The 27,289-nt window shown below is 40.0% G+C and overlaps 1 protein-coding gene and 1 pseudogene across 3 annotated transcripts in view; both read right to left on the minus strand.

The window, feature by feature from the left end:
• BICC1 (BicC family RNA binding protein 1) overlaps positions 1-27,289 on the minus strand; it is a 302,947-nt gene that overhangs the window by 152,215 nt on the left and 123,443 nt on the right. The window lies entirely within an intron of this gene.
• On the minus strand, positions 1,200-25,139 carry LOC133092280 (5-hydroxytryptamine receptor 3C-like; annotated as a pseudogene).

The following is a 27,289-nucleotide window of genomic DNA, read 5'->3' on the forward strand; positions in this document are numbered from 1 at the left end:
TCTTATTTTCATACATTGGTAGGTCTTTAGGACCTATTTAAGAAGTAGGTAACTAACACTGGCATACCAAATGTCACACTGTGTTACTCATTAATGTTTTTTTTTAATGTTTCCCTAGGAATACTGCTTATATCCTTAATTTCCACTACCAAACACAAGTGTTTTACTTAAGGAAAATTCCTAGGTCATTCATTGCAAAAATTAGTAACTATAAAATTATTAAAGGCTTAAATTTTACTAAAAATATACCTTCAAAAAAAAAAAAAAGTCGAATTGTCCCCTTTTTTTCCCCCCTGCAAAAGGGTTGACGGGAGATGATTCAACAAAAGAAGTCCAGGAACTTGATTCCTGAGGAGCCAGATAGAGCTCCAGGGCTGGCTGAGGGGAGCCAATGGCATGCAGGGGCAAAGACGTGACTTCTGGAGAGCGCAGAGGACGATCCAGGCCTGGTCTGAAGCTGCATAGAAGAACTGGGTTAAAAACAAGGTGGCTGCCAGGGCTGGGGGCTGGGATCTGGACAGGCATGAGCGCCTGACCAGTTTCCAGAGGCAAGAGAAGCTCCAGACTAGGGTTGGCACGTGGACACCTGCTGAGGTGTTCCAGAAGACAATGACCATGATGATGCAAGAGGCCGAGAAGAGCAGGGAGAGGTGAAAGAGAAGGGTACCCGTCATGTGGCTCAACAGCACCCACAAGCCCACCAAGTGCTGCTTCTGAGTCTCACATTTCTACTGGCCCTTGTTGATGCAGGGCATCCATTTAACTCTGCCTCTCCGGTACCTGGCACCTTCCCTACCAACTCCACTGGCTCCTTCAGGCCAGGCAGGCGAGCGGGGGTGAGACCTAGACCCTTATTTCCTTTCTGGGGTGCAATAGGGCAGCATTTTCTTGGGCTGGTGCAGTGCAGAGGCAGAAAACAGGCTACCGAGGCACGGGTGGGGGCCAGGTACAGCAAGGCGGTGACGAACGTGGTCTCTGGCAGGCTGAGATAGGCAGGACAAATCGGACATGGATGAGGGGGTGCCAGTGGCCAGGAATAAGTCATACATCATGAGCAGAAAGGTGGTGTAGCCCAGGAGAAGTGTCATCATCTTTCTGCCAACAGGAGGAAGCTGAAGGCACTGATGACAAACAGAAAACCACCAGGCACCAGAAGGTTCATCATGCAGAGGCTGGACCTGGGCCTGATGGCCACCTGTTCAGATGAAAGGGCCGAAGAGGAGTGTGAAGTTCTGTTCATCGAAGGGGAAACAGAAGATGTCCAGGTTACAGATGGGGACCTCTCACAGTGGCTTCTCGTATTTGATGGACCTTCACCGTTGACATAAACCATGAGACCTGTAGGTACCTGATCCACATCCATGAACTCCTCAACAAAGGTATCTAGAAGCCACAGGCTCTCAGTTGCCATGCTGAGCTTCCTGATGCCCTCATATTCCTCTGGGTTCCACCTGATGAATGGATTGTATGAGATCTTATTTAGTCACAGGAACGACGTCATCCGTTGAAGCTGTGCATCCACTTCCAGGATGGTGGACAGGGTGAAGGAGATGTTGACATGAGTGGGATGCTGTAGCTGATGACCGGATGGAAGCCCTTCTGTCAAACAACAGGATCTACACCATGCTGGTCAGAGCCTGAGTGACTGACAGTCAAAGTGTTTCCTTTTTCTTGAAGCAGCAGGTAGAGAAGGAGGCAGAGGAAAAATCCTTCCTGTGGAGCCAACCTCTTTCCATCTTCCTCTCCTAGGCTCTTCTCTGGAGACTTAGTGATGATGTTGACTTTAACAGATCACAGGCCACACCTTGAGCCCTAGCTCAAATTATCCTTTTAATTAAAACTTTTAATTAAACTGTATTTTCAAAACCAACAACAAATTAAAACACTCAATATCAACTCTCATTCATTTATTCAACCAATCCTTCCAGAAAGCTTCTTATGTGGCAAGCACTACTGTCAATACTATATATGAAAAGAGTTTTCATTTAGTAGCATAAGTATTTTAATTACATACTCACTGCTTGGGAAACTATAATTTATTGCTCATTTTCAGCAGTGAAGTTTTTAACATATAGTCTGGGGAATATTATAAGACAAGTAGCTTTCCTTACTGCACATGCTATCAGCTTGGACCTTTCCTGTACAAAACTTTTGATAATCCTTTTAAACTCTGAAAGAAAGGTTTATTAATCCCTCAAGAAAACATCTAGCCACTATCTCTTCTTAGAGCCCCATTGTTAAAGTAAAGGAAAAAGAAATAGCTAAGTGAGCACAAGTCTGGTCCCAAGTCCTCAGTTTGTAAATTCTTCTCTGGTCTGATCAGGAAAAATACTGAACTAGTTACACCCCCCAGTTTTAGAGAGGGAAGAGAAATCTTATTTTACAAGTTGATGGGTCCTGGTTTGCATACTGAAACTGGCCCAAAGCAAAGTGCGTTCAATAAATGGGGTAAACAAACACCAGGACTCAATGTCATCAATAAAACTTGAGTTTTCCCAAACAAGAGAATGTCGAGTTACACACGCCAGCCATTTAAACTGATGCAATGCTTGGAATGTGTGTTCATTAAAAGGGCAAATGAAGTCATGTAAAGCTCAAATGTGGCTACTGGGGTACAGGCTGTTGTGCTAAAGGAAAATGTCAAGATTGTTTGCGACGAGGGTCAGACCTAAAGGTGAGACTCAGAGCGCTGTGAATTCATCTGGAAAAACACTGAGCAGAAAGTTGAAGTGTGAAACTTTATCGATATTTTCCCTTTCTTTTATAAGGACATTCGGTGAAGATCAGAAGCCCACAACAAGAGGACTTCACAGAAGAAAACGCAAGGAAAAGTCGTTACAACAGCTTTTTGTATAAATTGGTGTACCTGACCCAAGGCAATAATATGCACTGACTGAAATTAGAGCATCTAAAGATGATATTAAACTCCATTTTCTCAAGCTAAAATGATTCAGGGAATCTTCCAAAAGAAGTTTTACTTCCAGTCTGCACCCTGTGCATTTTGTTAAAAAGTGGAAGACCATAAAATATTTAATTCTGTGCTTACTGCCAATTTTCTACTTATTATGTTCACACCAAAAAGTAATTTACAGTAAGTCAAGATGAGACAAAGGAAAAAAACATTGATGGAGCACCTGGTATACATCAGCACTTCATAAACACACACACGAGCTCCACTTCATCCATGTAACCGTATAAAGCAGGCGTGATCCCCTTTAACACTTGAAGAGGAAGTTTAGGGAGATTAAAAAGCTTGCTTGGATCATGTAGCTGTGAGTCAGGAGTATCCTTCGCTCCTGGTTTTGTCATTAACTAGCTATAAATCCTATATATTTATAAGTCACCTCTCTGACACTCTATTCTCTCATACGCAAAATAAAAAGACTCAACTAAACATTTCCATTACGTTAAAAGGTGAATTTGGTTTTTGAGGGACTGATGCTGGATGCCCAGACTTCTTTCTCCCCCCACCCCTCCTCCACCTCTACCCTGTCTTCCATGCCTTGGTCCCATTTCACTCTTCTTCACCCATTCCACAAGAAGGCAGTAAAAGGAACAGCTCTCCTACCCTAAAAGAGTACTTAAAAGTTTTGATACTTGACAACACATCTAATTTTTAAAGGAAAAAACATCGTGAACAGAGAAATTAAAACTACTTCCACTTTTTGCTATATTTTTTTCATGATTACAGTGAACAAATGAGAACTGACTTCATAAAATTCCCTCAAGTGCCTCACATCTTCACTACAAAAAAATAAATAAATCATTATGGTGATTTCACAGTAACAAGTTTGGTAGACATGGAAGCAACCTAAATGTCCATCAACAGAGGAACGGATAAAGAAGATGTGGTATAGGGCTTCCCTGGTGGCGCAGTGGTTGAGAATCTGCCTGCCAACGCAGGGGACACGGGTTCGAGCCCTGGTCTGGGAAGATCCCACATGCCGCGGAGCAACTGGGCCCGTGAGCCACAACTACTGAGCCTGCGTGTCTGGAGCCTGTGCTCCACAACAAAAGAGGCCGCGATAGTGAGAGGCCCGCGCACCGCGATGAAGAGTGGCTCCCGCTTGCCACGACTAGAGAAAGCCCTTGCACAGAAACAAAGACCCAACACAGCCAAAAATAAATATAAATAAATAAATAAAATTAAAAAAAAAAAAAAGATGTGGTATATATATACAATGAAATGTTAATTTTAGCCATAAAAGAGAACAAAACAATGCCATTTGCAGTAACATGGATGGACCTAGAGACTGTCATACTGAGTGAAGTAAGTCAGAGAAAGACAAATATCATATGATATCACTTATATGTGGAATCTAAAAAAAGGTACAAATGAACTTATCTACAAAACAGAAATAGAGTTACAGATGTAGAAAATAAACTTATGGTTACCAGGGGATGGAGGGGAGGGATAAACTGGGAGATTGGGATTGAGATATACACACTACTATATATAAAATAGATAACTAATAAAGACCTACTGTATAGCACAGGGAACTCTACTCAATACACTGTAATGGCCTATATGGGAAAAGAATCTAAAAAAGAGTGGATATATGTATAACAGATTCACTTCGCTGTACACCTGAAACTAACACAACATTGTAAATCAATTATACTCCAATAAAAAATTTTTTTAAAAAAGTTTGGTAAAGAAGCATTATTAATAGTAAGTGAGAAATTGTAATGTCTAGGCTATATTTAAATGTCATTCTTTGCGAGTTAGCTCTTAAAGAACTAGAAGGCCAAAGGGAATAAATGAGTAGTTTCTTCTGTATCCTGTTTATAATCCACAGAGGTACAAAACTCATCGCAATTAGGTAGAAAATAAAATCCTAGTTTGGCAAGTAGTCATCTGTGCCTTCCTTGAAACTGTCAAGCTGCAATGAATTGAGATTTTTCCATCTGGCCTAAATTGTGTACCTCTCTTTCTAGTTCATTATTGAAAAGGCAGAATAAGCTATCACTTCCAATATATCTGTCAAAGGAGCTTAAATATTAAATAGAGAAGACAGGAGCAAATAGGAGCAAATGGCTGAGATTTTTGTATTTTAAGTTCCTTGCAGAGGGGAACTCAAGGGAAAAACAAGCGTATACTGAATAATTCACTGGGTATTTGAGAGGAAGCATGAGGTTAACATTTGAATGCCTAATATGGGAAACGCCAAGTGGGAGGTTTTCTGTAGGTTGCTTCATTTAATCAGGTCTTTAGTCCTGTAAAAGGTAGGCATTACTATCCCATTTAACAGGTAAAGAAAGAGACTCAAAAACTAGGTAATTTGCCCAGTGTCACACAGCTAATAAATACTGATGATGTGTCTCCGGCTCAAATACACTTGAATATAAACGGAATGAAAAGTCTTTATACTACCTCCTCCCACCTTTTCTGTGCTTGGCTAAGGATTCAAAACTACATGATTATGACACAGTTTATCAACTGCTACAGCAAGAGGGATGAGAAGATAGCATATAGAACTTGCACTTCCAGCAATAAGGTAAACCGGATACTCAGATAAAGCCAGTTAAGTAGAAAACATCTTAAAAAATAAAAATGTATTTTGGAATGTAAGGAAATTCTTTAGAGATCAGAAATGATAAAGAAAGAGATAAGAAGAAGTTGGAGTAAGCATTTGCCACAGAAATGTCCATTATTACCTGGTAGCCTTTAGCCTGGATTTTAACACACCACGATCAGAGAATAGAAAATAAAGTTCACATCAAAAACACTCACATAAAGCCCCAGAGGTTGAAATAAAATAAAACTCCCCCTTAATGATGGACCGTGGTGATGAGTGCCTGGCTTTTCCTTGGTGGAACAAGGGAAAAGAGAGAAAGTCTCCCCGATAATTTTTTTTTAATTTTATTGAAGTATAATTGCTTTACAATGTTGTGTTAATTTCTGCTGTACAGCAAAGTGACTCAGTTATACATATATATATTCTTTTTCATATTCTTTTCTATTACGGTTTATCACAAGATATTGAATATAGTTCCCTGTGCTATACAGTAGGACCTTGTTGTTTATCCACCCTATATATACTAGCTTGCATCTAAAACAGCATTTCCTTTTGTCCAAGCCCAAGGCCGCTGGTGGCTTTAAGCTCATGGTTCTGTTTGTACGACCAGCAGAGTTAAGAACTGCAGTGTGCCTGGGACTCCCCTCTAAGCAGCACACTTCCCACTGCCCAGGACAAAGACACAACACCAGAGTACAACAAACATTATCAACAGCGTTTTTTTCTCGAGTGTATTCATCTAGCAGTTCAAATTCATTTTTCAAGTTTCCTATAAGCAGTTTCTCTGTTAAATTTGACTCCTCAGACCTCACGTGAACTCGTCACTCTTTTTTCTTTCCCTAGTAAATTAGATTTTTATTTTGTTTTGGAAATAGGATTTTGATTAAATTTTGTTTTCTTTGAAAGAATAAAGCAGTGTTCACACTTTTTTCTTTGAAGTATAGCTGACTTACAATGTTGTGTTAATTTCTGCTATACAGCAAAAGTGATTCAGTTATACACATACACATTCTTTTTTTTAATACTCTTTTCCATCATGATTTATCATAGGATGCTGAATAAAGTTCTCTGTGCTGTACAGTAGGAACTTGTTGTTTATCCAGTCTACATGTAAAAGCTTACATCTGCTAACCCCAACCTCCCGCCCCCTCCCTCCGCTATCCCCTGAGAATTCTTAAACACAAGTCTATATTCATGCACCCTTGGTGACAGAATTCACAAACAAAACAAATTAGTTTAAAATGGCCTTAGGCTAAGGCTGTGCTCCCAGACAGAGAGACAAATACTATTTGGAGCAAAGGGATTTAAACATAGTCTTCAAAAAAATCTCATGGATAAAATTCCAATGAACATGAGCTCACAATCAAAAAAAAAAATCACTAAAGATGTGAGAGGAAAACCTATGAGTAGTGAGGAATAACAGAAACAATAAGCTACAGAAAAAGACCACCAAAATAATACAGATATTATAATAATTGACATAGACCATTTATGCTGAAAGATGTAAAAGAATTTATCAGAACTATGTTGAAGGAACAAGAGACTATCAAAATTAATCATACAGATTTCAAAAATAATTAAAATGAGAGGGCAGGAGCACTGAGAAAGCCCATTTCCTGAGGCTCAGGCACAGAGGGCCTGCCTAAAACTGAGGCTGAGGGAGAAGGGAGAATACCAACTCACCCTCTACCCCACTGTGAACCTTGAACCAAGTAACAAGCAACAGCAGTCTACTGCAGGGGAAGGGGCAAGAACACAGAGAGCGCCCTGCGGCCCAGGTATGCAGTACTGACCTGAAAATCGAGGTGGCTCAGGAACGCTGAGAAAACCTTCCTGCGCCCCAGGCCTCATACTAAGCTCAAGTTAGCAGCAGGCCACCACTGGGGAAATTTGAAGCCTGTTTTGTACTCATAGTAAATATAGCAACAACAAAATTCAAATTCAGCTCAACTACTGACAATAGTGACACAAATACCTACATTAAGGGCCTGAAGGAAAAAGAGAAGTTACCATTTACTGATATTAATATTATTTACCTCAGTCTCCGTTGTCCTTTAGCACACAATACCTGACATTCAATTTAAAAATTACTAGACACAAAATGAAAAAAATAGAGCCACTGTTAGTAGATGACATAGTCAACAGAACCAGACTCCAAGATGACCCAGATTTTCTTAAGTATCAAGTATTTAAGGGTATTAAAACGTTATAAATATGATAAGGATCTAACTGAAAAAAAATGATCAACGTGTACATAAGCGGGGGAGGTAGATTTACTACAGAGATGAAAATTATATAAAAAGAGTCAAATGAAAATGCTTAAAATGCATTTTAAGAACAAAGCCACAGGCTGGGAAAAAACGTTTACAAAACATATCTCCAACAAAGGGCCTGTGTACAGAACACTTACTACTCAATAAATAACCCAATAAAAAGTTAGCAAAACGTTGAACAGACACTGACGCCACATGAATGGCCAATAGCACATGAAAAACTGCTCGGCAACACTGGTGATCAGAAAAATGTAAATAAATCCACAAGGAAAAATTACTAAGGTATCCACTAGAATGGCTAACATTAAAAAGATGGACAATATCAAATGCTGACAAGGATGTGGAACAACTGCAACTCTCATGCATTGCTGGTGGGAAGCCAAAATCGTACAGCCACTTTACAACACAATTTGGCAGTTTCTGATAAAGTGAAACATACACTTACCATATGAGCCAGCAATTCCACTCCAAGGCACTTACCCAAGAGAAACAAAAACATATGTCCACACAAAGACCTGTATGTGAATTTTATAGAACCTTCATTTATAACAGCCATCAAATGTAAACAACTCAAATGCCTAAGGACTGGTGAATGAACAACAAAAAAGAAGTATACAACAGACATCGACTCGGAACAAAAACAATAAACTACCGATATACCCAACCACCGAGATGAATCTCACAAGATTTATTGTAGGTGAAAGAAGACATAAGACTAAATACCACAAGATTCTAATTCAATGACATTCTGAAAAAGGCAAAACTGTAGGGAGAGAAACAGATCAGGGGTTGTCAGGTGCTGGAAGCTGAGGGGAAGGAAACTGCTCTTTGAACTAAAACTTATAAACTGAATTTTCAAAACCAACTTACGAATAAAAATATCTTTCATTTATTTACTCAACAAACACTTACTGAGTACCTATAATGGGGCAGGCAGTACTCTAGACACTGCACAAAAAAGAGGTTCTTTTAGTTGCACATGTTTGAATTTTCGGAAAAGTAACTGATGATCCAGGTTTTCCATATGTGTTGACAATGTTTATCAGTCAGAACTCTTAATATCTTCTCCATCTTCTTACCAGATCATTACAAATATCCTGTATTTTATCATAATTTATTATACATTAGAGTTAACCATATGAAACTGCAGTATAATCAACAAAATCGTTCTTTTTCTATGTTCCCACAGACAAGAATTCAAATAGGAGAGCTGTAAAAGTAATCAGTGGTCACGTCACACCTTCTCATTGTAATGCAAAATAATCAATGACTGAATTTCAAGTCAAAACACCAGATATTTTGGGCTAACTTTTTTTCACTTTTCAAGAATTCTTCCCAAAATCCAGACTGAAATGTGTTATTCATCTCATAAACAGAGATGATTGCTATGGAGACTTAGCTGACTTCTGGTTTCCTATTTCTAATGTAAGAACTAAAGGACAACAAAATTACTCCCGTTTTTAGTTAAAAGCCTTATATTTAACCTCCTTCTTTATCCTTAGTGGAAAACATGTGACAATCCTTCTTAAAAGGTTTATTTCATTGAGGCATTTTAAAATGGAATATACCTATAAAAAAATTAATGTACTTTCCAGAATCAGAAAAATCAAATGGAATATCCTTTTGTTGAAGAAGCAATTTTATGTGGCATAATTCATGCAGATAACTTTAGGAAAAAATTTCAAAGTTCATGCTTTAACACTATCTTAATATTTTTTTTTACAAGCCATTGGGGCATTTATACACTTCTAGTAGATTATTTCCACGAACTGTGTGGACAGCATTTTGGCCTGGAGGGACCACCCACACACCAAGACAACAGAGCTGTAGGACGATGAGTCTCACAAAGAACCTCATCACAGAGAAAACACAATGAACAGAAATTCAGAACATAAGGGACGAAACTTTTTTTATCCCTTGCTCCTAACAATTTTTTAGAATTCCAAAATATGCAAGTTCTCAAAGTTAAAAGTTTAGTTCTCTTTGTTTCCAATTTTTTTCTTCAAACTCTACTCTAATTTTTATGCTTTTTCTTGATTTCTTCATCATTTATAACTATACGAAATCTTCAAGCTATGGAATTTAATCTTTAGTCAAATGAATGCTACTACAAAGCCTAATATTTTAAAATCTAAATTATATCAGATTTGAAATTCATATAAATTCCATAATACTTAATCCAATTTTTTAAGTAAAAGTGAAATTTTACATAAAGTGCTCTGTTACCCTCCAACTGACTTCAGATATTTTCCACTATGTAAGAGATCATCTGAAGTAAACTTGCGCCATATAACTTTTGCAGAATGAATATATGCCAACAAATGAGCAAAATCTGAACACAGCATACGTAGGTAACTCTATACCTTGATTTTAATTGTTTAAACCTAAACACTGTCGATAATAGCAACCAACGTAACAATCTGCAGAAAATGAAAAACAGATGAAAAGCCTTAGATCATCATGAATCACAAAGCAACGGAACTTAGCTTTAGATGACTCCTAGGATTCTTCTGACTATAATCAGGTTTGGGGCTTTGATTTTTATAATCTAGGCCACTGGCTCCCAACTACTTCTCCCTCCAGATTTCCCAAAAGGGATGGGGTTTGTCTAGGAGATGCGTTACCTCTTTAAAATGCCATTTCTAAACTGAAGGGAGAAAAGACATGGGACCATCTTGATATCAGTGCTTCTGAATTTAGTGAAAAAGCAGAAGCAGAGAGAAGCATGAGAGAACTTCAGAGACTAAGAGAGAAATCCAAGCTCAATATCCGAGCCCTTGTAAAGTCACACATTTAAATAACACACTACTAGGGACTTTCCCGGTGGCACAGTGGTTAAGAATCCGCCTACCAACGCAGGGGACATGGGTTTGATCCCTGGTCCAGGAAGATCTCACATGCTGCGGAGCAACTAAGCCCGTGCGCCACAACTACTGAGCCTTCACTCTAGAGCCTGCAAGCCACAACTACTGAGCCCACGTGCCACAACTACTGAAGCCTACGTGCCTAGAGCCTGTGCTCTGCAACAAGAGAAGCCACCACAATGAGAAGCCTGTGCACCACAACGAAGAGTAGCCCCTGTTCGCCTCAACTAGAGAAAGCCTGCGCCCAGCAACGAAGACCCAACGCAGCCAAAAATAAATAAATAAATAATTTAAAAATAATAATAAAATTTTCTAAAAATGAACACACTATTATATATAAAATAGATAACTAATAAGGACCTACTATACAGCACAGGGAACTCTACTCAATACTCTGTAATGACCTATATGGGAACAGAATCTAAAAAAAAAGAGTGGATATATGTATATATATAACAGATTCACTTTGCCGTACACCTGACACTAACACAACATTGTAAATCAACTATACCCCAATAACATTTTTTAAAAAAAGAAAAGAAAAGCATCTCCCCCCTTAAAAACATTGACCGTACCAGGTTGCTACCAATATACCAGATCAGGCCATTTTGGAAACCACATCCTACTACCACAAAGGAAATTAAAAACATCAGAATAAAATCCAGCTATCAATACCCTGCTAGAGTCTCACAATTAATAAGAATTTATCTCTATTCTACTTATGGAAGAAATTAGAAAAAGACAAGCTGATAACAAAGATACATCTCTCAAACCTCAACTACTTCATGAGAAAAGAATATATGGTTTGAAATATTTAAATCAGACATAACGTATGAAATGTGTTAAATACAGTGATTTTCAACATTGACAGCACATGAAATCACAGCGGGGGTGGAGGGGGTCCTCTCTTTACATTCCCTTTCCCTCCCTCCTGGCATGAAGATATTGAAATCTGAGGAAGTGGGACCGTGACGGGGAGGGAATGCCATGCAGAGACATGGGTGGCAGCGTGCCTGGCTGCCAGGATGAGAGGAGAATGGGGGAGCACAACGGTGGCAGAAAAGAGGATTTCTAAGCGGCTGGAATATTGGCTACATTAAGCAGAATTAATTAATTAATTGGGCATAAAATTAATTAACTGCGGATAATGGAAGCCAGCTTTCTCAATCTCTGGAGAAGGAAGGCTAGAAAGAATACCGAGGAATTGGATTACAAATTGAACTATCAGAATAAACTCATTTTTCTAAAGTTATACAGACAGATAAATATAGAAATAGTCATAGATATACATGTGTGTATGAATGTAGACACATATATATTTCCTAGTTCTGCCTGCTGAGAGGGCCTGGAAACAACAGCACCACTGATGCCCAGATCATGATTCTAGCTACCATCTTCCACTCAAAAGAACAAGGGCTGGGGTCAGGGTCGGGAACGTACAAGATAAGCCTGGAACATCTTTTTGTGCCTGAAAGTAGGAAAATGCTCAAGGAATGACGGGAAATTGTCAAAAGAACACAGGGGTCAACGTGAAAGATCCCAAATCTGGGACAATCTGAGTATCAGAATAATGAAATTATCAGAGTAAAACCCATGAATAAAATGAGAATTCATAAATCCATACTAAGTTAAATGGATAAATTCATTGACAGATAAGGAAGAAAAGAAAGCTCTTACAGAATGTCAACTAATAAATGTAGATGGGATCATGAAAATAAATAATCACCATTCAGCAGCTATCAAGTGGTAGTCTAAAAAGGAAGGAGTCATGAATGGATGCTAGGGCTTACAGGCGGAGATGTGATGAAGAATAGGATATTGGCACAATATGGGAACATCTCCTCACAAAATATAACTAAATACAATGGGGACAATGGTGGCTGCACAGTGGACAGACTCAGCATTCCCCAACCTCAACATGTGATCACAGTTAACACCACCAGTGGTGGGACAGACCGACAGTATTTTTCTTGACCTGATAACACTTTAAAGAGCCTGGCATCATTCCTGCCAAGAACGCATGGCCTGAGTCCGGTCATGGGAAAACACTGAGTGATCCCAGTTGAGGGTTTCCCTATAGAATGAATGGTCTGTCAAGGGCATGAGAAACAGGGAAGAGACGTAGGAATGGGTTCCATACTGAAGAAGACTGATGCGTATGACAACTAAATTCAACCTATGTTCATATATACAATCCTGGACCAGAAAGGGAAAGATAGACATTACTGGGGCATTTGGTGAAATTTGAACAGGGTGTGTGGGTTGTATGGTGGTTTATGTAAAATGTTGATTTCCTGATGGCTGATAGACAATTTTTCCATTCCTTCCCATCCTCCCTTACTTTCCTTTGTCTGACCCTCCCAGCATGGTGACACTGACACCCAAGGAAGTGGGGCAGGAAAGGGGATAGAGTGCAAATCTAACAGCCCAGGGAGGGGGGAGGGCAGTGAAGGGGAAGCATGGTGGTGAAGGGGGAAGGAGACTACAGGGTCATTACAAATATGAATGTATGTAGGGGAAGGCACTTCTTTGGAGAGGGTACACACCACAGCATTTAAGGGTGATGGAGCATTATTTCAAAAAAAGATTACATTACACAGGTTAATAAAAAGGGAAGAAAATTCAGTGAAAGGTTAACAACTAGGAATCTAGGTGACAGGAGTGTAAGAGTTCTTGGCAACATTTTTGGAGATCCAACATTATTTAAAAGGAAAACTTACTCTATTAACAAAGAATCCCCTGGGGAGCTTGTTAAAAAAAGCCCAACACCCCAAGCTTCCCCTTCCACCAACTAAATCTTTGGGTGGGGAGAATCCAGGGCCAGTATTTAATGCTCCGAGGAGAATCCACCTACTTAGCTCTCTATGACACACAGTGACTGCTCAATAAATGGTTGATACTGGTGCTCAAGCTATTCTATTTAGCAGAGACTCACATGTCTATATGCAGAACATAATCCATATATTGAAAACTATTCTTTAAGACAGCAATCCTGAATAACTGTAACCTCCTATCTTAAGCAGCAAAGTTCCAACACAAGCGAAGAGGTGGCTACTATTAGCAGAGACAGCACTAAGAAAACTGTAAGTAAAATATTAATAGTGATGGGAAAGCAAGTCTTTAACCTCTCAAATGCTTATTACATCTCAAAACAATTACTAAATTTGATCTCAGATAAGGATATAAATTATTACAAACATTATTTGCCTATAGAGTCCTTGGAAATAAATAAAATATCAACTTAAATTGGAAACAAAAAGAAGCATATTCAACTAAGAGCTACTTGTACCAAATGGGTTTTTAAGTGGCTCTTTAAAACTTAAATTTTGTTATTTTGTTCACTAAAAGAAGAATTTATGTAAAACAAACTGTACCTATTAAAATTGTCTCTATCTTCAAAGAATACCCTTCTCTTTGTTCAAGATCTTATACTTCTTCTAGTTTTTTTTCCCTCCTCCTCTAGTTTTGCAAATGCCTGAAAATTCATCTCTGTTACAATAAATAGTTGTATACAACTTAAAGGTTCCCCAGTCGGGGACAGGTGAACCATTACGCTGCTTCCATATAACGTAATAACATGTAACATGCAGCAGGAAGAAAAAACAAGGGTCATCTTTATGTATTCAACTGGAATAAGTTCCCAGATATATTGTTAAACGACGACAAAAGGCAAGTTGCAAAACTGGAAATATTAATTACATGCTGGGAAGGGAAAAGAGACTGAAGATCTTTTAACTTCGTATGTGCACTTTTGTATGTTTCGAATCCTGAATCCTGTAAGCATATTAATTAAGCCAAAATTTAAATTAACTTATACACAGAACTGTTTTATTTTCAAGAAATCCTCCAGCACTAAGGTAACTTTCACGGACCCAGACCCACTCTTCTCCAAAATCACTGTGTACATTAAGTGGAGGCCACTTAAATCACAGGAATGTGCATTCATTCAATGACACTGAGCTCCTACTGGGACACAAGAATTACCACAGTGCATGTTCCTTTGAAACATATCAAAAATGCAAAAACAAGCACCTCTGCCTTTATCTGGATACAGCATGTCTATTATATTGCAATGCAGTGTTGCATGCAAACAAAAACTCCAAGGAGGGATAGATGGTGCATATAGCACATTTGTAAGGATCAGTTCCAGCTCCCCGTGATCAGGGATGACTTCACTAAAAAAACAAGGCAGGTGGCCTTTCAAGAATAATCCATCAATAGGCAAAAAGAGGGATAGAAGGAGAGCATTCAGGTAGATGAAATGGCAAGACTGTTGCATTTGGGAGCAGCTAGCAGCCCATTTGGCAACAGCACATGATTAGCATACAAAAGCTGAAATTGAAGAGGCTGGAAAGTGAGGCTAGTGCAGAAAGCAGAGGCACTTAAATTACAGGCAAATCCAAGGCCCAGGTTAGTGTCTAGCTCACAATAGATGCTCGATAAATGTTTAACATGGTAAGTCATGGTGGAGACATTGTCAAGATTATAAATTGTCTGTACACCCAGATGCAGTCAACCGTCTACAATAAACTGAAGGTTGGAAGTAGTCCTGGCAGTGTGTGTGGAGATGTCATTTACTTTAATTCATTCATTCTAGAGTTGTATTCTCAGATCAAGGAACTTTAAGAATTCTGAAAGACCAAACTTACTAGGACTTCTACGATTTAAACAACTATGTTTTCTCACTGAAGTCACAATCTATACAGGCTAAACATGTACTTGCTGGAACAAAGCAGGGACGGTGACACTTGGTTAAGGATACACGTACCCTGATTCAAACAGACCTGTGGATTGAACAGATGGCAAATGAAGGCTGGACTCCAGCGTTTTCCATGCTGGACTATTTTGAGTTCAAACTTTGAAGAAATGCTGAACAACGTTTTCACGGAAATAAAGCGTCCCTTCAGAAGAGAAGTGCGTAGTTCAATGCTTACGAAAAGGGCTTTCAATTTCCGCTACTGCCTCTGGGGTGCACCATCTTTGTGTGGGCGTGAGTCCCTGAACATTTGTCCCACCAGTGGGGCTCAGTTTCAAAAAGAACTGAAAACTAACCAGACCCATGAAGATGATGCAATACCCCTGGAATTTTGGAGACAACTCTATGAATCCCCAAACTATTTCTGGCTACTTACCCAAACTCCGGGCCAAGTGTTTGTGTCTGCCCATCTCAGTGAAAACACAATCTCTTACATGAAATATAGCAGCTACTATTAGCAGGACAAATCATCAAAATCATTCACCCTGACTAAATATACACCAAATTGTAGAGAATAACCAGCCTTTTAAATACAACATTTCAATAACCTTATTGAAAGTACTCAATGATTAGCTCTAAGGCTGTAACTATGCATTACTGTGACTAGTCTATTAGTTTCCTGTTTGTCTCTTGTATTAGTGGCTAAAATCTTTATTGGCATGGCCCAAATGTTCTAGTGTATGTAACAGGCTGTCAGGGAAACCTGTGTTCAGCCTCCCTATGTACAGATTTCAAATTACAAAGCCTTCCACTAATAGCAAACACTCATTTAAGGAGGAAAAAAACTTAACACTTACTAAGCTCCAACTATGTGCTAGGCAAAGTGCTTGTCCTCTTCTACCCAACGTATAGAATATGTTTAAGAGTTCTTTAATAAGTAAATAAAAACCAGCTACCTCCTGCCAGACAATAACCACATTCAACATCCTTCTCCCCAAAATCATAAAACAAAAACGTTTAACAAGGCAGACTCTAAGGTCTCCTCCAAGGTTAAAATGGTGTGTCTTTATAAAATGTTTTCAAATGAATTCTGAGGTAAGGTAGCAAGGCATTATGTAACTGACCATTTTTAATGGACGATACTATAAAATTCCAAGTCAGAACAATCAACGCTTATTAAATAGCTACAATGGGCATATCAAAACTCACCAAGAATATGACTATGAGTAAGTAACCTTCTTGGTAACTTATAATCACAGCTGCGTGCATGTGTGTGCATACACAATTACTTCCATTTGCTTTACTCCAAATTATGAGGAAAACACCTGTCTGCTGGGTCTGAACGCCGATCATTCTGCCAAGAGACTGCAATGACGGTATGAGGATTAAAGTTAATTCAGCCACCACTAAGGGCCTCAAATCTCAGGACTCCCAAATGTCTACTTACACACGTTGTGATGGTGAATGCTCTTTTCAAGGTTCTATTTTAACTGCATTTGGAAAATCACAGAACTTTAGAGTTATGTTCGTTTTGTCTAGCTCCTTCATTTTATAGAGGGGAAGACTAATTTAGAAAAGGGAAAACGGCTTCTCAAAGTAACATCACTGGCTAACAGTTCTCTTGCTTCTCAGGATCAACACCTCACACTCCACCTGCTTCTTCTGAGATATTAAGTATGATGATTTTTTTTTTTTTTTTTTGGCACTGCACAGCTTGTGAGATCTTAGTTCCCAGACCAGGGATCAAACCTGCGCCCTCGGCAGTGAAAGCGCAGGGTACCAACCACCGGACTGCTAGGGAATTCCCAAGTATGACTTTTTAATATGCTTTCTGTCCCAATTCATTACTGAATGTGGAATGGCCCTGTGGATGGTTCCTTAAAATCTCATATCAGCTAACTCTATTGAGTAATTAAGATGACCTTTCAATCATCTTCATCCTGCTATCTCAAGAAAAATCCACTTTTATCTTAGTCACAACTACCCTTGCCAAACGTAGAACAAGAGTTCAAGGTCTGCAGAAAAGCTGTGGTCCTGCTCTCCCACTATAAATTTGGAGCCATAACTTGTTTTCAATTACAACCACTATTTAAGGCAGTAGATAAGCAAAGCTAAAGCTTTCAAAACACACGTTACATTTACTCGGCAATGGCACTCCGGATGTACGTGATTCACGATGAGAACTGGAGGTGTCTTATTAAACAGCACGTATGAAACAAAAGTATCCCATGAAGAATCGAGAGAATCCCAGAAGGAAAACTAGGATGGGAGAAGAATAAAACCAAGGGAAGGATAGGGACACAGAATTTCATACCACAGGGCTTGAATGGTCACTGTCCTGGGCTGCAAATTTGATCCCTGCTTCCCTCAAGCGAAGAGAGAAACCACATTTGTACACTACTCAACAGTGTCCATAAAGCTTAAAAAGTATGCCAATTTTTCAGGGCAGGAGCACCAAGGTTGCGGGTATTGAGATCTGTAAGCAATTTCCCCAGCAGTTCCTCATCAAAAGTCCAGTCTGTGATGTAGTGGCTGTCCTCCACAATACTGGCATGTGTGGCTCTTTTCTGTTCATAGACTCTCAGTACAGGATGATGGCCTAGAGCCAAGTAAAGGAGAGACCAACAACCCATCTCACTGGGGTGCAGAAGTACACGTGAAGAAAGCCAAAACCTCCCTTAGAGAAGAGTCTGGCTCCACTCCAACTCTGAGACAAATGGGCGATTAAGGTCACAAAGCTCAGAGCCTGGTCACAATCATTTTAGCCTGGAAAGTGTTCAAGGCAGGCATTCTTCATCGCCTCCAGAAGTAATTTGTAAATTGGGGGTGGGGTGAAGAGGGAGCCTAGTAATTTTTTGGTCTCTAGAAAGCATGATTCAATGAACTCTAACAGAAGTTTTGCCATTAACACTTGTACTTCTTTTTCAAGGACTAACTGCCATTGGTTTCATCTTTTCCTACCGAGACATTTTTTCATCTTGACTTATTTTTAACAAAGGGAGTTCCAGGTTGACTTCAAAAGCTTATTAAAAGGATATATTTTAAAAAAGGATATAAAGAGGCTGAGTTTTATTGAAAATAAATTATAAACCAAGGAGGAATGAATGAATATGATGTGCTGTAAGAAATAAATGCAGTCATAAATAAGTCTGAACTAGCAAAATAAGTCATTTCAATAAAATCTGCTCTGGGCTACTAATACAAAATAGATAGAGGTCTGAAATCAGCACCCCAATAGCCCCACATTAGCAGTGAATAAGAAGAGGATAGCCTATATTCCATGGATGACAGGCAAGACCCACAGAGGACAAAGTCATCCTACTTGAATTGCAAGCCCCTCACACTGTCATTCAGTCAAAGGCTGATATAACCAGCTCACAAAGAAATCACGGATTGCGGGGGCAGTAACATGAACCCCGACATCACTACTTTCAACTGTGCTCTCTGGAATCCCTCTTCCCCATCTCTTACCAGGAAGGTAAGAATCCATCAATTTCTGGTCACTTTCAGTATTAGAAACTCAGTCCAGTGCAGTGTAACTCTCCACTCTCATAACCAACTCTGTTAACCCCACTCTCCGTGACCAGCCAGATTTACAGCTCAGGAAACTCCGGGTGGTGTGGACAGGGGAGAGGAGAGGAGAGAGCTACAGAAAGAAGGCACACAGGGAATGGGCGCTATTCCTTCCTCCCTCCAAACCTCTTCTAAGCTCCAGAGCATCTACTCAGTAGGTGGTAACTAGCATTTTTTTAACGAAACAGAAAAGAACAGAAAAAATTCAGGTTGTATTACACGTAAACGTCATTTCATTAACTTTTTTCCATTTATTTATTTTTATGTAGGTGTGTACTGGGTCAGAATGTAAAATGTATTTCTTCCTGCTGGTGACAGTAAAAAACTGAAAGTCACATCTTTTGACCTCAGATGGTATGACAAGATGGTGGTTATAGCATGGCCTTGGGAGCCGGACCACCTCGATCCAAATTCCAAATACTAAATCTCTCTGTGCCTTAGTTTCCTGTGTATGTAAAATATGAACAATAATAGAACCTATATCATAGGGTCATGTTGGGAGGATCAGATGAAATAACACATGGAAAGTGTGCAGCATATGCCAGTGCAGATTAGCTAGTTAGGGGGGAAAAAAGGATGAAAGAAAAAGCAAACGCCTCCTTACTGACCTGGGTGCATCAGCAATCCTCTCACCACTGCTTTCCAGGGCTTCTCTGACTAATGCTAACCAGCTGCTGACAACCTCTCAGGGAAGGTCTGCAGGTGTGGCTCTCCTGTGGGGAGTCTATATGAGTTTTCGAGAGGCAGCCATGAGGATTCCACTGCACACTTCCTTGACATGAGAAAACCAACATCCTCCATGTCTCCTTACCCACCGACACCAGGAGAATAGCCAGTGGTCTCTAGATGCTGGGCTCTCCTCACCTAGCGATCAGGCTTCATGGGTGGGTGAACAGAGAGACAGCTCTCCAACCCAACTACCTTCAGTGGTATCAACTTGACCCACAGTAAACTTTGGGAGAGTTTCTCCCCAGTGCTCTTTTCAAATCTCACACAGACACTGGGGCACATCAGCAAGACTGTTGCTTACATAATTATGCCACCAGGTAATAAGACACTAGTCTTCCTCTTGCAGACATGCCCAATGTTTATGAGAGACTTCCTTGGAAAGACCCTTCTCCCAAGGGATCATCTTGTTTTTATGGGGACCACCCCCATTTCCCACCGGCCCAACATGCCCAATGACTCTCTAACTCTTCCTTCCCACTTCAACCTTCTTATTGGGTAGGGGGTTTGCAGGGAAGAGGGGTGGCTTGTCATGGTGGCTGCTGGTATTAACAGCAGTTTCTGCCACCCCTTAATAAATGTGAAGAAGTGTACAGATTCAAGTGTTGGCAATTCTTCTGACTCTCTCTTCAGAGTGCCAGGGCCACAGAGCCCTCCAATCTGAGTCCTAGTTGCCAATTGTGGGGTAACAGGAAAAGGTCCTACTCAAATCTCGTGTAGTGGAACTACCAAGAAAAAAAGAAAAGCAAAAAGGAAAGAGAGAAGCAAAGAGATCAGAAGTCATCTTGAGTAGGAGGAAAGGCAAGAGTAACAAGTAGCTTTATCCTCAGACAATGGAGAGGATTTCCAACAGCAATGAGCCATTCTGTCCCTCAGCGCTCTGGCAGTTACGCGCGCGCACACGCGCAACCTGGGATATTTTTGTATATTGTGAGTATCTAAAACCTCCAAGTACCACACACTCCTACAGCAGATGACTTCAACCATGTTCTACTGTAGAAGGTCTCAGTCAAAAGAGCTGACACCGCCTTTCAAGATGTCCTCGTGGCTTGCTGAATAAGAAAAGTGTTTTTTTAATGCAGTTGGCTGTGCCATGTTTATTTCTGAAAACCTTTTCAAATTAAAATAAGGCATGAAGACCCTAGATCAAGTTGAAAAAGAACTCAAGGTGCCCTAAAGCTGGGGGAAAAAATGTTGTGATTTCTGGAAAATACATTGCTGAATGCAGTGTGTCCTCAGAACAGTTTACAACACTTTATAAAATCAGTCAATCATGGCAACATTTGTCAACTTTTCTCTGTAGTTCTGGTCAAAGCAAAGCACCAAAGGGAGCTGGAGAAAACTTCAGCCAGTTTCACGTTTGCAGAGCTGTGCTTCTCTCCCATGATTACACACACACTCTTTTTTTCTTTTTTTGAGAAAGCACTCCCCAAATCCCTTAAGCACACATTCTTGTAATGGTGAGGGATAATCCTTTATACCCCATCAACAAGACATAAAAGTAGTTGTGAACAGCCAAAGAGGGTTGTGTGACTTGGAAAAGTCTTATGTTTTCAAAGTGCTGACAAGCCAAAAGACACAGATTATGGTGAAGATGATGGTTTTCAGGAGTGTGGAAAGTCACCTTGGGAAAAATCACTCCTTCACAGTCTTTGATACTATAACCACTATGACGCATTCCTCTGGATTCCAGATAACTAGTATTTTATGGTATTAAAATACTTCCTAAACTCATGAATGATCTTTAAGTTCTTTCAAATTTCTGAACTAAGCTAAAGGCCAAGGATTTCTGATTCTCTAAAGCAGCAAAGAGATTTTGACATTTCTGCTCTTTCCTAAAACGGTATCCTTTCCATGCTTTTATAAACTAAACTTCTTACAGCAGAAAGTTGGCATCCTCTCTTTCAACGGTTACTATAGACAAATATTCAACGTTTAATGCTAGTTTTCTAATTAAATAAAACATTTTCGTATTCTAATGAGAAAATTATTAAGTGATTCCATGATCATCAAACAGGATACTGTAAACCGATATTTATGAACAAGAAAAGTTGATGACTATAAAAAACACAATACAGACTATTTGGCAGAGTCAATGACAATGAAATGAAATTATATATATAGGCTTATCTATGACAGGAAGATGACTAGAGAGATACTTCCAACATGCATGTAGTATCTTTAGGCAGGAATGTGGCTTTTCTTTAGTTTCTGCTCTGTAATTCTCTGCACTCTTTTTTTCTGTCAACGAGTACATAGCATTTCTACTGGGGGGGGGGAAAAAAAAGAAAAAGCTATTTCTCCAAATAGAATATAAACTTATAAAAAGAAACATTTTCTGTTGTATTTAAAACTAACATGTGAACTCCTTAAAACAGACAAGGCAAGAGAGACCCTGTATCTCCCAAAGGCAGGACTACCTGTTGCCTTTTTCACAGAAGTGTCTCCCACGGCCTAAAATACAATTGTGAACTTCCATTACTTCCACTGTGAGTTTCCTAAGAGGTTCTGTGCAAGAGGCGCACAGATACCATGCGAGTCTCAGTCAAAATGTTCTAGACACATGAGGCCAAATTAAAAAGGGTTATTAGCAATGAGCGTTTATACGCAGAAGGATGTCGATCTTTACAGTAATCGCCACAGCCTCACCTCTATGTAATGATATCCAAACAGACAATGCAGGCAGCCTGCGAGACCCTAAGCCTTTTTGGAAGGATATATGATAGTCATACCTCACCAGGAAGCATGGTAAAGCTAATTCTGTTTGTGTATTATGGAGCATTTTAGCCCAATGGGTTATTCATATATACTTCTTTTACAGGTAAAGGTAAATTTCATATTTCACATTCTTATAAACATCCCAAATGTGCATACTGACTCTATTTGGGAAAGTGGAAAGTTATATTTATCAGCATCTTGCCCCCAGCATGACTGACACATTTAAAAGGTGTTGTCTTTGAAACATTTAGCCTTCGTAATTGGTCTACATTTTCCATCTCATAGTAAATAGCACAGTACTATTCTTGGCCCGAAGAGTCAGTGCAAAACAAAAACAAAGATAAGTAAATGTACAGACCTATGGTTCAACAATTACTTTTCAACAGCTTTGCACGTCTAATCACTAGTCCAGAAAAACATGTATTTCTTCAGTTTCACTGGCATTGCCCCAAATTCATCTGGAAAAGCTGCTTAAGTAAAGGACTTAAGTGTACCTGGGTGTGTGAAAATTTTGTTCATTTGCCAGAAGAAAGAGATTTAAAAAAAAAAAAAAGCCAGCATATCTCCAGCAGGAAAATCCAGTCATCAGAAAGGAGAGCACCAAAGGAAAAGGCCACTCCTCCTGGCAAGATGGCGTTGTTTTCTTTATATAGTTTCTCTTCACCTTTGAGGCGGTTCAAATGACCTGGCCCACAGTCTTGGACAGCACACCCTTACTTCAAGTCAGCCACCTGGCCTCCTGGGGAGAAAACTCACTTCACTACTGACTCAAATGACAATGTGACTGCTGGCAAAATTCTGTATTCCAAATTCAAACAGTAATAGAGTTGACTACATTTTGAGCCAGGATCACAAAACTCAAACTGAGAAACCAGCCAGGTTGGACGCTTGGGTAATGTCCTTCGTGTTTGTTGAAGTCTGCCTAGCAACCACTGGCAACTTCTGAAAGCACGTTCACCCTGGAAAAATAAATAACCGCCAAAATGCCAATGTGGTTCTAATTGCATACCCTCTTTAAAACGTATCATCAGCTTCTCCACCTTGACCTAAGGTACCACAAATTGTGTGTGTGTTGGGGGGTAGTGGTTGGGGGCGGGGGGTCCCTTTCTGTCCATATAAAGCAAATGCTTTGTTTCAACACACATTCAACCTTTTAGAGTGTAGACATAATACTATCCTATGAACGTCGTTACTAAAAATTGACATTTAAAAGTAACTTTGTCTCTGGCTTAAAATATATATAGGCATATTAAAGCTAGTTTTCAACATATGCTATACTGTCAAAATGATGGAAGGAGAGAACCTATACACTGTTTTTCACTTAAATTTTTAATCAAGAGGACGTGGTAGAAATATTATCAGATCTCAAATATCTTTACATGGAAGGCTTTTTCTTTTTCCTCCTTAAAAGATTGCCCTTCCTGACAACATTAGACGAATTAAACTTAATTATGTTTTCAAAGCTTAAGAATATTTAAAAAATCAAAGCAAGAAAATACTTGTTCTTATCTAATTTTTCCAATCACTCTCATGTGGCTCTGGATGCACAGCTCTGAGTCTTAAAGGGAGCCAGCTGTGGAACGCCACAAAGCACGCCTGCGACACACAGGGGGCCACAAAGAAACCAGAGGCGCCCAGGTGCAGGGGCGGCCGGGGGTCTATCTCTGTGCTGCATGGGCTAATGTGAAAAAAAGGCTACTCCCTGGACTGTTTTTAAGATTTGGCTGAAAAGAGCTCAACTGCCCTCTCTTCACAACTTCTTGGTCTCAGGTAGTGGAATCTGTACAAGGCGCACGAGCCAAGTCAGTCAAATTGTCTGAGCCAATTTCCTTTCCCTGAAGTCAGAATAAAGCTTCCGCCAGGTTTCTGCAAGGATTACGAGATGTCTTCTGCAGCAAGTGCCTCAATACCATGTCTGACACATTATAGGGACTAGGAAAAGGGTAGCCACGTGTTAGAAAGTGGTGTTATTGCTAGAATTATTAGTAAGGATAAAAACGAATAAGTAATAGTAAAAGCTCGATCACCACCTTATCTAACTCAGCTGGGAGAAGGAATATTCATCGAGGATTGTCTCACAGCTGTATAGGTCATCCTAGATTTTTTTTTTTTAATTAATTAATTTATTTATTTATTTTTGGCTGCGTTGGGTCTTCGCGGCTGCGCAGGCTTTCTCTAGTTGCGGCGAGCGGGGGCTACTCTTCATTGCGGTGCTCAAGCTTCTCATTGCAGGGACTTCTCTTGTTGCGGAGCACGGGCTCTAGGCATGCGGGCTTCAGTAGTTGTGGCACTCAGGCTCCAGTAGTTGTGGCTCCCAGGCTCTAGAGCACAGCCTCAGTTGTTGTGGTGCACGGGCCTAGTTGCTCCGCGGCATGTGGGATCTTCCCAGCCCAGGGCTCGAACCCATGTCCCCTGCACTGGCAGGCAGACTCCTAACCACTGTGCCACCAGAGAAGCCCCCATCCTAGATACTTTAAATTCCTAATTTTTGTAGAATTGCTTTAACTCATAGTAGCACAAAAGCAACTCTATTTCTCCCACACTGAGACGTAACCAGAAATAATCATACAGCAGCTGGGAGTAGTTGCTGTTGACAACACAGCCTACCAGACACATACTGCAGGGTCTCCTTTAGCAAATTCACAAAAGATCTTCTGAGGTTGAGGCTCCTGTAGCCATAAAACCTGTGATCTTCCTGAGCCACTGACACAGTTTTAATCTTCTGAAACTTGTGCTTCTCATAACCGGTCAGTTTTTCAGCTTTGACCATGGGGGAAGCTCCGATTCTGAGGTGTGTTTTGTATACAAACCCTAATGCTCCTCACCTCAGATTATTTCCAAACTCTTATTTTCCCTTCACACTTTGTGAAACAAGGGATAACACAGTGTACCTTAAAGCTTGACCACTGTGCCATTCAGAACTCACCCTGAAAATAGAAGAGTGCTGTGTTCAACGCAGGCCAGCCAAGTTTGCACCTGGAGGTAATGGAAAGGTTTCTCTGATGGACAGATGGTGACAGATGACTATGGAGGAAACCGCTTCAGGAAATATCTGGGAAGCTTGGCAAAATCAGATGCAAAGGAAGAAGACAGCAAAGAGCTCTGTAATCAAAGGAGGGTGCTTCAAACACTGGATGCAGCCAAATGCTTTTGGATGCACAAGGATGTCACGTAAGCGAGACTATCACCCCTCCCTCGAAGGCTCACATCCCGATCTGAGACTGGCACCATCACAAAGCCTTCAGAAGACAGACCAACCACAGGGATTTAAACTCTCCAGTTTTTAAGCTGAGAAATTCAACTTGGCTTTCCTTTAAGTAACCGGTTGGTTGAGAAAGCCAGACAACACAAAATTTTGTTCAGTGGTATCTAAGAGAGACCTGGTTGACAAGCCCCAAAAGTAAATGTCACCTCGTAGGCATTATGGTCTAAGAATAATACAAATGAATGGTCCATATTTTCAGGAGCGTAGGTGTTCTTGCTGATTTGTCCAATTAAATCATGGGTCGTGCAGTCAACCACACTTTCCTGCAAGACCACGGGCTGCGGAGAGGACAAAGGGCCAGACTGGTGGAACAGAAATGGTGACTGCACAGCCCAGACTTGACGGAAAGGTTTTGCAGGTGTTCTCAAATCACCAGGAACTCATTACAGAAAAAGTTCCACCAAGTTCCAGGAGTAACGCCAGCCTAGAACTCCTCTCTCTGACCTCCTCCTCTGCCCTACCAGAGTCACTATTCTCCATCCTGGAACACGACACACACAGAGACTTAATAAACATTTCAGGGAAGACGGACTGAGCTCCACACAAGTGCTGTTTCCCACAAGCATCTTTCACAATGCGGAGTAAGAAATAACACAGTAAAGACTGTGAAATGTAGAAACATGTTAGAGGACCAATAAAGAAACAAAATCGCTGATATAGCATGGATTAAAAATTGAAGTGATCAGATCTGCTGAAGTCTGAGAAACAAGTCTGGAAATTACCCGCTTCCCCACGAAGCACGGGCACACCTGTATGCATGCAGCTGCTGTGGTCACCCAGCCACTGTGGAATTGTAACCTACTTGCGTGTACACGTGGATATCTACAAATACAGAAGACATTCCAGTTCACTGGTTATTAAAATGCATCAAATAAAGTACAAATAAAAGAAAAAAAAGAAGCCACGATCAGCAGCTGCTGTGCATTTTTGCTCACTCCTGAAGCGCAGAGTATCTAACCCCTCACAAAGTGCAAAGAACTCCTTGTGCTTTTTCCTAGGCACCCAGCATCTATCAACTATTTAGTAATTCTAAATGCCGGCTTTAGAGTGACTAGATACTGTTCACTGAAATGTGCAAAGCTGACCTCTTAAGAATCCTGGCTATTCCAGATAAATATGCAGCAAAGCTATTACAACTTCAAATTTTATCTTTCCAGCAAAATATTTCGTTTCTGTGATTCAACATGAAATTTCTTTCCCTATAAACAAGTGACTTATCTTAATGTCAAAATACAATTCAGATGGGTTGATTTTTCACAGCAAGAATTTAAGCGGTAAAAAAACGTGAATGTACTTAATGCCACTGAACTATACACTTAAACATGGTTAAAAGGATAAATTTTATGGTATATGTATTTTACCACAGTAACAAAAAACAAAGAATCCCTAGAGTGAGGTTTCCTCTGTCTAACCATATTATTAACCACGTGGCCAACTCATTCTTCATTAGAAAGTGTAGAAGCTATTGGTTTCCTAAAATACAAGTGATAAGCTTTACTATATTATTAGAACTTAAAATTATAAATGATTCGTCTCTTTAAGACTAATCAAGACTTGACTAGCTCGGGGCATGAAGACACCACCATACACTTCCTTCCAGCAGTTGTCACTGCTTGAAATTATTCAGCAACAGTGTTCTTCCAGGGAAAGCAAAA

The sequence above is a fragment of the Eubalaena glacialis genome, chromosome 1 (assembly GCF_028564815.1).
Source record: "Eubalaena glacialis isolate mEubGla1 chromosome 1, mEubGla1.1.hap2.+ XY, whole genome shotgun sequence".
Taxonomy (NCBI): domain Eukaryota; kingdom Metazoa; phylum Chordata; class Mammalia; order Artiodactyla; family Balaenidae; genus Eubalaena; species Eubalaena glacialis.